Here is a 13,010-nt window from a genome sequence, read left to right on the forward strand (position 1 = left end):
ACAATTGTATACAGTGAATGGCATAAAAGGAAGCCATTCATTGTTTACAATTGTGATTGGTCACTACGATCACATGGTACCAGCAGTGGGGCCAGTACAGTGATCAGTCATCGGCTTTGTCCGGTGAACACAGCCGGTGACAGGTCGCGCTGCAGTGTGGCAGGTTCCGGAAGGACGTCATATGATAAGTGGTTAAAGTGTATCTAAGGCCAAATCCATTTCTATTAGTTTTAGGTTTAGTGGTGAAGGGTTGGAATGCATGTCAGGTTTTTATTGCTAACATTCTACATCCTGTTCTGCACTATTGTGGTGTTGCGGTGATTATGCTCATGTGGTAGGTGCTTTTCCAATGAATTGCGCCAATAAAAACTGTATTTTAGGGCCTATTATTGGAAGGAAAGAAGGAAAAAGATTACATAGACATCAGTTGCCAAAGCAGGGGTTCTTCTACATCAACAGTTAACTAAAAATGGCAAGCCTCCTGGCCCCCTTGTCAGCAGCACCTCTGCTCTTCTTACCAAGCCCTCTGACTGTGTTATCCAGCTGTCCTGGTTCTCTCAGGTCACTCAGTCTTTAGCCGCAACGCCCTGCTGCATAGCCCATTCCTGCTTTTTGGATAGTGGTCCTTTTGACACCCTGATAGGAGCCCACCTGACTCCTGGAACTAGACCTCCTGTCACCTGGCTACTGGCTAGGGCACCTCTGACCCCTTAATGCGACCTCCTGTTGCCTGGCTATTGACTGGGGCACCTATGACCCCTGTTTGAGACCTCCTGTCTCTTGACTCTTGCCTGGGGGCACCTCTGACCCCTGGGTGAGACCTCTTGAGTTTTGACTCCTGGCTGGGGCACCTCTGACACTTGGGTGAGACCTCTTGTCTCTCAAGTCCTGGCTGGGTCACCTCTGACCCCTGGGTGGGACCTCTTGCCTCTTGGCTTCTGGCAGGGGGCACCTCTGACTCCTGATTGAAACCTTGTGTCTCTTGACCCCTGGCTGGGGGCACTGCTAATTCCTGGTTAAGATCGCCTGTCTTTTGATTCCTAACTGGGGGCACCACTGATTCCTGGTTAAGACCTCCTGTCTCTTGATTCCTGGCTGGGGGTACCTCTGACCCCTGGGTAAGACCTCCTGTCTCTTTACTCCTGGCTGGGGTTTCTCTGACCGCTGGGCGAGACCTCCTGTCTCTTGACTCCTGGCTGGGGCACCTCTGACCCCTGGTTGGACCCCTTGTCTCTTGAGTCCTTGCTGGGTCACCTCTGATTCCTGGCTGAGGGCACCTCTGACAACTGATTGAAACCTCCTGTCTCTTGACCCCTGGCTGGGGGCACTGCTAATTCCTGGTTAAGACCTCCTGTATTTTGATTCTTAGCTGGGGGCACCACTGATTCCTGGTTGAGACCTCCTGTCTCTTGACACCTGGCTGGGGCACCTCAGACCCCTGGTTGGGGCCTCCAGTCTTTTGACTCCTGGCTGGGGGTACCTCTGACCCCTGGATGAGACCTCTTGTCTCTTAATTCCTGGCTGGGGGACCTCTGATCCCTGGTTGGACCTCTTGTCTTTTGACTCCTGGATGGGGGCACCTCTGACCCCTGATTGAAACCTCCTATCTCTTGACCCCTGGCTGGGGGCACAGCTGATTCCTGATTAAGACCTCCTGTCTCTTGATTCCCAGCTGGGGGCACCACTGATTCCGTGTTAAGACCTCCTGTCTATTGATTACTAGCTGGGGGCACCACTGATTCCTGGTTAAGACCTCTTGTCTCTTGACTCCTGGTTAGGGCACCTCTGACCCCTGAGTCCCCAATAAAAACACAGCATAGTATCCTGTTCCCACCCCCCCCATCCCCCACAATAATGTTGCCTGCTCCCCTTTACATTATCCCCAAACACTAGTGCCCTTCCCCCCCCATACAGTAGTATCTTCCAGTGTCCTTCTCCCCCTTCACATACCCCCCCTCCCCCACTGTAGTGTCCTCTGCTCCCCTGCCCCCCATGTAGCAGGGTCTTCTGCCCCTTCACAGTCTTTAGCTGCAACGTCCTGCTGCATAGCCCATTCCTGCTTTCTGGATAGTGGTTCTCCTGACACCCTGATAGGAGCCCACGTGTCTCTTGGAACGAGACCTCCTGTCGCCTGGCTACTGACTAGGGCACCTCTGACCCCTGGGTGAGACCTCCTGTCTCTTTACTCCTGCCTAGGGGCACTTCTGACCCCTGGGTGAGACCTCATGTCTCTTGACTCCTGGCTGGGGGCATCTCTGTCCCCTCAGTGAAACCTCCTGTCTCTTGACCCATGGCTGGGGGCACTGCTGATTCCTGGTTGAGACCTACTGTCTCTTGATTCCTAGCTGGGGGCACCACTGATTCTTGGTTGAGACCTCCTGTCTCTTGACTACTGGCTGGGGCACCTCTGAACTGTGAGTGAGACCTCCTGCCTCTTGACTCCTGGCTGGGGCACCTCTGACCCCTGGGTCCCCAATAAAAACACATAGTGTACTGCCCCTCCCATCCCCCACAGTATCCCTGCTCCCATTCACATCATGCCCTCTGCCCCCCCCCCCTCATACAGTAGTATCTTCTCCCAGTGTCCTGCCCCCCTTCACATAACCCTTCCCACTGTAGTGTCCTCTGCTCCCCTGCCCCTCCATAGCAGGGTCTTCTGCCACTTCACATCACCCCCCCCCCCACTGTAGTGTCCTGTGCCCCCCGTAGCAGTGTCCTCTGCCTCCTTCACATCACCCCCACTGTAGTGCCCTCTGCCCCCCCCCCCCCATTACAGTGTCCTGTGTCCTCCCAATGCAGTATTCTGTGCGCCCTTCACAATAACACCCCCCAGTGCCCTCTGCCCCCCTTTACAACTCCCCCATGTAGTGTCCTCTCCCCCATAGCAGTGTCCTGTGTCTACCTAAAGCAGTGTCCTCTACCCCCCCCCTTCACATCACCCCATCTCCCCCCCCCCCCCCAACTGTAGTGTCCTTTCCTCTCCGTTCCTTTTCACATCACATTCCCCCTCACTTTAGTGTCCTGCTGGTTATTGTGAACAGTTAACCGGCAATGCAGGGCTGTCCATGGTTAACTGGTAGAGCAGGATCGATGGCTTGTCGACCCCCCCCCCCCCCCGTTTTATAGCATAACTAATGCTAACTTAGACTTGCTTAGAGCGCCATCTGTTGGCGGCAAGTGGTTATTAAGAAATACTTTAATCACATGCCATATTTTTTATAATATGTGTCTCCTATGATTAACAGCTCCATCTAGTGGCCATAATGCAGTATTTTTGTGAAATATTCCAATCTGTGAAGTGATTGGCCCAGCACTGTCACACGTAGCGAGTCATATGCCTAGGACTGGTATCTCCTTTGACTCCCAGCGAGGAACAGAGCAGTGGGGAAGAGAGGGAAGAGGAGACATCCGGAATTAAAGAAAACCTTGTGCTGTGCCCTGAATAAGTAACGCACACATTTGCTTTAAGCTGCTGACGTGTATTTATATGTCAGACAGAACGTTTCCCCTTTAAAACGTCTTCTATTTAATGTGAACACACACAGTTAAACAATCCGGCTGCTTTATGGCCCCGACATCTAATCTTCGTAAGAAAGATTAGCTATATTAAAAGTTAAATTGCCATTATCATACTTTTTCATACATTGCCTGTGGGAGAAAGATAAGCCTATGAAGAGCGCGGCGCGGCGAATCCAAAACCTGTCACAAGTGAAATGTCACTGGAAGCCGATCGCCTAGTTAAAAAAAAATAGAATCCAAAAAAAAAATGAAATATATGATTCCAATTCCGTGTCGCTGGAATGGAGCTAATAGGGGGGTGTTTACACAGACGAGTGATGTCATCTGTATGATGTACGCGGGGGATGTTTGCGCTCCGTATACAAATTACATCTCCACGGCATAGGAAGCGGACAATGGCACGTTGCGCATCTTGGGAACGCACGTAATAAGATCCCGGGTCATGAATGACGGCTAATCCCTCACTCTCATTTTAATGAATTGGGAAATCTAGGTCATATTAAAATGAAGAAGGAGATTTCTGGCTACTTATGATGTATGTTCGCCGTGTACGCGACTGTAAGCTGAATAATAATACCAGCGAGGAAAGGCGCGGGTAAATACTCCGGCTGACGCACAATTCATCAATTCTGCGTTGGTTTCAATGAGCCTTCATTTTTAAAAAAAGATTAATCGTGTTTTGTAGACGTATCTGTGATGTGATCTGCCTTTTTTTGATGTGATCTGATGTGCTTTTTTTTCTTTTTTAGTTTGTTTTTTTAGTCTTTTGTTTTGTTTTTTCTTCTTTTTTTTCCGTTATTTTAAAAAAAATGTTTTTATTTTTTTTATCATGATTCTTTTTTACTCTATCGTCCATTGACAGACGCAGCCTCATCTTCAGTCTTTTTTGTTTTGTTTTTTCTTCTTTTTTTTCTGTTATTTTTTTTTTTACATTTTTTTTATCTTGATTCTTCTTTTCTCTATCGTCCATTGGCAGACACAGCCTCATCTTCAATCTTTTGTTTTGTTTTTTCTTCTTTTTTTAAAAAATGTTTGATCTTGATTCTTCTTTTCGCTATCGTCCATTGACAGACGCAGCCTCATCTTCAGTCTTTTTTGTTTTGCTTTTTATTCTTTTTTTTCCGTTACTTTTTTTTAAAAAAAATTGATCTTGATTCTTCGTTTCTCTATCGTCCATTGACAGATGCAGCCTTATCTTCAGTCTTTTTTTTTTTGTATTTCCTTCTTTTTTTTCCGTTATGTTTTAAAACATTTTTTATCTTGATTCTTCTTTTCTCTATCGTCCATTGACAGACGCAGCCTCATTTTCAGTCTCTTGTTTTGTTTTTTCTTCTTTTTTTCCCATTATGTTTTAAAAAAAATGTTATCTTGATTCTTCTTTTCTCTATCGTCCACTGACAGACGCAGCCTCATCTTCAGTCTTTTGTTTTGTTTTTTCTTCTTTTTTTTCTGTTATGTTTTAAAAAATGTTTTATCTTGATTCTTCTTTTCTCTATCGTCCATTGACAGACGCAGCTTCATCTTCAGTCTTTTGCTTTGTTTTTTCTTCTTTTTTTTCTGTTATTTTTTACAATTTTTTTTTATTTTGATTCTTCTTTTCTCTATCGTCCATTGACAGACGCAGCCTCATCTTCAGTCTTTTGTTTTGTTTTCTCTTCTTTTTTTCCGTTATTTTTTTTACATTTTTTTTTTATCTTGATTCTTCTTTTCTCTATCATCCATTGACAGATGCAGCCTCATCTTCAGTCTTTTGTTTTGATTTTCTTCTTTTTTTTTCCATTACTTTTTTTTAAAAAAATTTTGATCTTGATTCTTCTTTTCTCTATCGTCCATTGACAGGCGCAGCCTCATCTTCAGTCTTTTCTTTTTTTTTTTTCTTCTTTTTTTTTTCCGTTATTTTTAAAAACATCTTTGATCTTTATTCTTCTTTTCTCTATCGTCCATTGACAGACGCAGCCTCATCCTCAGTCTTTTGTTTTGTTTTTTCTTCTTTTTTTCCCATTATGTTTTAAAACTTTTTTTTTTTAATCTTGATTCTTCTTTTCTCTATTATCCAATGACAGACGCAGCCTCATCTTCATGAGCTGTGTAGGTTATGCTGCCACCTGCAGGAGAAGTCTAGGCAGTACAGTACGTTAGTACAAAGTTTTGGCATATATGGGGCTGTCCCTCCAGACATAACCCTCACAGACATGGTCCAGCACATCAGTTTGTTTCTGCTTAGAGAAGGAGTAGGCCCTAGGTTTCCTGCTGGGACTCTGGTCTCAGTTTTTCACACAGGTGGTGCGCCCAGCGGACTCCTTTTTTCTCAGCGGGGATAGATCTGCCGATCCCTGCTGAGCAGGCGGATGACAGGTCCGTCTGCGCTTACTTTGCAGAGATGGAGCTGTCAGATCCCTGCTCTCCTCTATAGGAGTTCGGATGAGAACGGAACGCCTGTCTATTTTCATCTGATTTTATCTGTTCTGATTCTCCAGACGGATGGAAAATAGGGATTTCATCCGTCTGGATTTCACGGACAGGATCGGATCGGATAGCAGTGGGTGTCAGCGGAGATGTCGCCGCTGACATCCGCTGCTCCATAGAGGTGCATGGAGCATCCGACCAGGTCTGCCTGAAAAACTGACAGGGACCGGATGGGAAATTCTTTTTTTTTATTGGGAATGTTATATAGCAGAAAGTAAAAAAATATAGTTTTTTTTTTCAGAATTGTCGCTTCATTTTTGTTTATAGCGCAAAAAAATAAAAATCGCAGAGGTGATCAAATATCTCCAAAAAAAAGCTCTATTTGTGGGGAAAAAAGTACATCAATTTTATTTAGGTAGAGCGTAGCACGACCGCGCAATTGTCAGTTAAAATAATGCAGTGCCGAATCGCAAAAAAATGGCCTGGCCATTAACCACTTTAAGACCGGAAGGATTTTCGCCCTTAATGACCAGGCCCTATTTTGCAATTCGACACTGCATTACTTTTACGAACAATTGCGCGGCCGTGCGACGCTGTAGCTAAATAAAATTGATGGGTTTTTTTCCCCACAAATAGAGCTTTCTTTCGGTGGTATTTGATCACCTGTGCGATTTTTATTTTTTGTTGTTATTACCTTTGCATGTAAGGTTGTACATGTTTTTCTACTGAATAACCAAATAAAATTTTCTTGCAAAATTGCAAAAAAAAAAAAAACAAGATTGCTACAAATATATTATAGTTTGGTTAAAGCACAAGCCTGTGTCAATCCAACTGAGCGTATGATGAAAAACACATAAACTGAGTATTGCCATCAGAGGTTCTGCACAACCTCCTTTTTTGTCTCTCTGGGTTTATTATTTGTTTTTTTTTTGTAATTTTTTTTTTACTTTCAGAAAACGTAGTAAACAGAATAAAAAGAAAAAAATAAAAAAAAATCATGGCATAACGATAGATCCAGGGATATAGACCGCTGAAGTTATGCACAAATCCTAACTTATGGTGTGAATACACGATTAGAATATCGCCCGATCATTCGACCACCGACTTTTGAAAAAGTATTTGTCGGTCGAAAACGTCGCCAACATACATGGTCCGAATATCGCCCGACCGTTGCCCGCCGACCATCGAAACAGTGTTCGTCGGTCGAAAACGTTGCCAAAAACGTTTACAGATTTAAACTGAACGACCTCAACACCATCGTATAGAATATCGTTCTTTCGCAAACGAGACGACAGAATTTTTCGTGTTTTTCAAACGGTATTTTTCGTTCACAATATCGATATTGCTCATTGATGGCTGGGCATTAACAAGGAGAATATCGGCCGATCGCTCGCTGAACGGAAATTTTTTCTTATCGTGTATTCCAGCCATAAGTCTGTAAAGTTGAAACAAAATCTTCTATAGTTTCAATATCCAAACCTGTTTTATCACCAAATGCATCAAATGCCTGTAAATGGAGTGATATTTATTCTTAGAAGCCCAGTATACTCAGCAAAGTATCGTGGGAACAGCCTATAATACATGTTTTATTTTTGTAAAAAAAAAAGAAAAGAAAAAATATATATAATTATATATATATATATATATATATATATAAATAACTTTATAAACATTTAAATGTTAAAAAAAAATTATATCAACCAAAACACCCATTCGGGTTCCCCTCTGAAGCAGAATTTCCCTTGAATTTTGAAGAAAAAAAAAAGTGTAATTAATGTGCACTCTCTGTAAAGTTTATTACATTTGGTGCCTTCTATAAATAATTTAAAATGAAACACACAAAAAAAAAACTGTTGAGGTATGCAAATGTTAATGCAGAGAACTGCAGACTAGCAAATCATACAAGCAGATTGTTAATTCAGCTTGCAAAAAAAAAAAAAACAGGATATTTGCCAAGGATCGTTGACATTCCAGAGAGTAGCTGTGTGGGGGAAATATGAGCGGAGTGGGTGAAGAACGAGATCACCGTTAGAGCGATTTATAACCTATTTGCTGCGCCTTTATTTTTACCCGTTATATTAAATAACCGGTTTGTCACAATTGTTCACTTTGTTGCATCCTTCTGTACCAAAGTACTTTGTGTTATTCAAGGAGGCGTAACTAGAACCTTCAAGGCCCCAGTGTAAGAAACCGGACTATTTATTGCGGTCCCACAGTGGACCACATTCCTGCCATCTTGGAGTCCACTCATGGCGGCAGAGCGTCAGAGCCCAGTCGCAAGTGCAACCTTTGTGACCCTGGTAGCTCTGCCCAGGGCTGTCTTTAATGCAGGGCAAAAGGGGAAGCTGCCCTGGGCCCAGTCTTTGTGGTGGGGCCCAAAGCAGCTGCCCCTTGAGCCCCCACTGCCCACAAATAGTTGATAATTGGATTTGGGAGGGCCCAAGAAAATGTTTGCCCAGGTTCCAATCAATATTAAAGACAGTCCTGGTTCTGCCACTGGTGTCAGTAGTTTTTATTTTTGTTGGTTTTTTTTTTAATGATTTATTTTTAATTTTTATATGATTTATTTTAAATTATTATTATTATTATTTTTTTTACAATTTTATTTATAATATTTTTTACAAATTATTTTAAACCACCCCCATTGGGGGGCTTTGGTGAAATATCAGGGGTCTAAACAGACCCCTGATGTCTCACTTTTGAGAGAAAGGGACTTTTTTCTCCAGCCTCAGAATGAATGAACAGGAATAGCTCTGTACAGAGGCTTCCCATTCATTCATAAACTGAGGCATAGTAAACACAGTTTACTATGCGTCAGCTGTGAAAGAATAAAAAATAAAAAAAACAGTCAGTGACTCTATTCATTAAGACCAGGAAGGGGCCGGTAAATGACACCTGCACCCCCCCCCCCCTCCTCCACCCTGACAGATCCCCTGCAACAGCCGACATGGGGTGGGAGAGGGAAACCCGGCAGCGCTGCGGGGGGGTTGAGGGAAGGAAACAGGAGCCTGGGACAGCAGGACAGCAATAGGGAGGCGGCAGGAGCAGCCTGTGGAGGAAACAATGCCCTCCATTTCCCTCCTGCAGCCCCTGAATGTCTGCAAAAGGGAGAGGAGGATAAGGGGGCATTCAGCGGCTACATGGAGGGATCAAGTCCTCTGCATGCCGCTGCCCTCCTATCCAGGCATACAGAGAGGAGCATAGGGGCCAGGTTGCAATGGCAACCCCTGTACGTACACCCCTGGTTATTCAGATGGCGAGGATTTTCTTAGTCCCGGTGAAGGGTAGACCTGTAAGTCTAGCAATGTCAGTATAGCAGTTGCAAGAATTTCAGAAACTGTCTCTTATTACAAGATTCCTAGGAAAAGCCAACACGTTTCAGGGTTTTGTGACAGACCCCTTCATCAGGGCTCAATATATATATTTTTTTAATTCAAACTATTTTGTTTATTTTGTTTTCTCTTTCACATGGGTTTAATTGATTTTCAGGGATTTTATCACCATCAGGCCAGAGTACGCAATGATATGCATTGTTGCCAGGAGTCAGCAGCAGAGATGGCCAGATCTGCATAGCTATACTGGGAAACTGAGACCTGAATATATATATACTGTGTATATATATATATATATATATATATATATATACACTAAAGTATATTTATTGGTAATAAAGCAAAAGACATTCAAATGCCAGCAAACAGGAAACATAAAGATATAGCTGAAACAAAACAATGTAACCAAAATGCCGAACAAGCAACTTAAGCACAGAAGCCTAACTACAAACTAACTATATATAATATGTACAAAAATGGGGAGCATGGATAAGAGGGTAAACTGGAGATGCGGTATGGGAATAGGGAACCAGGACTGGGATCAGGTACAAGGGGAGCAGAAAAAAAGTCAGCAGGGTGCAGGGCAAGAGCAAGATCCAGAGCATGAGAAATGACACACGGAGAGATTTACTAAGACTGGAGAGTGAAAAATCTGGTGCAGCTCTGCATTGAAACCAACCAGCTTCCAGGTTTTATTGTTAAAAGTTTATTTGAACAAGCTGAAGTCAAAAGCTGATTGGATACCATGCACAGCTTCACCAGATTTTAAGTGCTCCAGTTGTAGTAAATTTCCCCCACAGGGTCTGGTTAGCAATTCAAAACATTGACACAAGGGGGTTGATTTATTAATGGCAAAGAGACGGTGCACTTTGCAAAGTGCAGTTGCACTCTCTAAGTTGTAAGCGGTTTCTCCAGAGCTTCGTAAATGAGCAGAAGCTCTGCTGACTTCCATCATCCAATCACGTGCAAGTAAAAATGCAGTTTTCTTTTTTTTCCCTTGGGTATTCTTTGCAAAGTGAAGCTTTACCTCATTTACTAAGCTTTACAGAAACTGCCCTAGCAGAGTGCACAGTCTATTTGCCTTTAGGAATTCAACCCCAAGGCGTCAAAGTAGAGGAGGGCCTAAATACCCTCCCAGCAGCCAGCATCGGGTGGAGACTACTGGAATCTGCTGGCTGCTGGGAGACACCTGCTGGTGGACACTGGAACTACAACTTTCCTCTCTGGGAAAACAGTGCCACTAGCAGATGACTCGGGTTCTGACAATTGTACAACTGATGACATATCAAGCGCACCTAAACCTCAAGAACTTCTGACGCTGCTCTAGGAAAAGTCCTATGGTGCTCCGGTGACTCGCATTGATTGTAGATGCCAGTGTTAAGAGAGCCTGTCCCTGCTCTATGTACACAGGTGGGGAGAAAAAGGACCAAGTGCTGCTCTCCAAGAAAAACAGCCCAGGTGTGATGGAAAGTGAAAGTGGCCCCCTACCCAGAAGTTCCAGATCACGTACTAGCAGTGGCAGCTGGTGCTTCATCGGGTGGGGGGGCGGCAGACGGGACGGACCGGACCTGACCACAAACACAACCCCCACCCTACCACCCCCGTCGTTACTCCAGCCCGCACACCACTCCCCACACCCCCCCCTCCCCAGGTCGCCGGCTCACTCACCATGTGCAACCCCCAGAATTCCCCCCCCCCCAGTCTCCTGTATGTCCCCCCTCCGTTGGTTGGACTTCCCCTGCATTTCCTCGGCATCACGCCAGCCATCTACTCCCACCTCCTTCACCAGTAGGATGGCTTCTCCTTTCGGCCAATCAGGAAACGGGTCTCAGAACCTACTACCTGATTGACCGGGAGGAGAATTAGTGTATGCATTCACTATTGTCACACAACTGGGTGGGCTCAGGGTGCAGGGCACAGTGCTCTGCGCAACGAGCCCACCCTTTTTTGAAGCTGATTAGAGCCTCTGACTCCAATCACGTGCTTAAAAAAAAAAAACCCTCCTTGGAATCCATGCATCCGGCACCCTGCATGTAAATAAGGGGGCCGGACGCATGAATAAGGGGGGTGGCACAGTTCGCCCCAATGGACGGGCCGCCACTGCGTCCTATGTACATGATTTGGCACTAAAAAGCTGCTCTGCTGCCGTACATCTAAGTGATGCAGTTGGCAAGCGGTTAAAATACTGTACGGTATATTGGAAAATAATATGTAATAAAGTGTGGCACTTGAAACCACTGAGATGCAGCGTTTGTTGCTTCCTGTTGTTTCTGTAAATCAGATTCAAGTAGCAAACAGACAATATTCAGATTGCTTTCTAGCGGTATAATAGGTAAGCCACACTTCAGAACATGGCATAACTCTGAGTCATGAAGGCATCAAGGTAACTTAAGTAACAAGAGGAGTAAACGAAGATTAAGGAGGGGAGGGATAAAGAAATAGGAAAAAAAACAAGTAGATATAGGAGGGAAAAAGAAGATGTTGGAGTCAGTTTTGCGCATACTTTTAAAGTCTAAATGTGAGTTTGTCTATACGTAACTAGTTGTTATTGTATCATATTGGGGTCAGAGAGAGGTTGGCATCAGTGGCATAGCATGGGCTGCCAGTGCACTGGGCAAGGCAAGTATTTTGCCCCCTAACCCACGGACTCGTTAGTACCTCTTAATTCTCTTTCATCTGAATATACAGTATAAAAAAGTCTGTGCCTTACCTTACCCCCAAATCCTCTTCCTCTTCCTCTTCCATTACAAATCTCTGCAACCCCCTCCCCCCCAAAAATAAAATTCTTTCCAATCCCCTCTTCTAGCAAAAATCCTCTCCCCTTAAACCCCCCAGCACAAATCCCCCCTGCCAATCACCCCCTTCTAGCACAAATCTTCTCCCCTCCCACATCGTCTCCTAGCACAAATCATTTTATCCCCCCCCATTACTCCTCCTAGCATACATCTACCAGTAGCACAAATCCCTAATGTCCCCCAATGCAATTTTCCCTCCCTGAAACCCATGAAACATTCCCAGATCAGCATAGCACAATACGGGGGGGGCATCCCTCCTCCTGGCTCCTCCTCCTTTTGTGCATAAAACGGTACACGTCAGAGCCAAGGAGGAGCCTGGCATCCAACGGCTCTGATGTGTATTGTTGTTAGAGAGAGCTGGTTGAGAGAAATGCCTTCTGCTGCAGAGGGGGGAGATCACGGCGCTAGGGACACAGGACACCTGCAGGAGATGTGGGGCAGGTGCCCTGGGTGCCCAATGCTAGTGTGCTCCTGCCATATGAATTTGTGGGGCCATGTGCCAATAACCTTCTCAGGCATTGGGCTCCAGAATATTTTGCACCCCTAACAATTTTGCACTCAAGGTAACTGTCCCTGTGGCCTTGCCCACACCACACTATAGGTTGGCATTAATCTGTGTCTAGAAGAACCAAGCCTTCTATATTCTAGGGCTTAATACTTTTAATCGGAGAGAATCTGGAGGAAAAACTTGATCCTTGAGCATCAATGGTAACAAGAACATCAGCAGCTTTTTTGATTGCTAGTTTAGTAGTTAGGCTGCCTCTAAACTAAGTTTACCCTCTACCCCTTGAGGGACCTTGGGGGAAGACTTGAAGTATAGAAAAAAAGGAGCCACAAAAAGGACAAAACAATGAGGCAGTTAATAAATTATAGTAGAAATGCAGTTACATGATCTCCATTACAATAACACTAAAAACATCCCAATGGCTGTTTCCAAGAATGCCGTCTCTGAACACCA

General features: G+C 44.6%; 1 protein-coding gene and 1 long non-coding RNA gene across 2 annotated transcripts in view; one reads left to right on the forward strand and one right to left on the reverse strand.

Annotated features, from left to right (window-relative positions):
• The window catches only part of LOC309568384 (nephrocystin-4-like), a 350,057-nt gene that overhangs the window by 265,765 nt on the left and 71,282 nt on the right, over window positions 1-13,010 (forward strand). The window lies entirely within an intron of this gene.
• Window positions 1,112-2,468, reverse strand: LOC309568609. Its single transcript, XR_014226044.1, has 3 exons — window positions 2,356-2,468; window positions 1,380-1,429; window positions 1,112-1,254 (listed from the first exon to the last, which is right to left on the reverse strand). It is a non-coding gene; the product is annotated as an uncharacterized lncRNA (long non-coding RNA).

Source organism: Pelophylax lessonae (assembly GCF_965119305.1).
Source record: "Pelophylax lessonae genome assembly, chromosome: 12".
NCBI classification, from domain to species: Eukaryota; Metazoa; Chordata; class Amphibia; order Anura; family Ranidae; genus Pelophylax; species Pelophylax lessonae.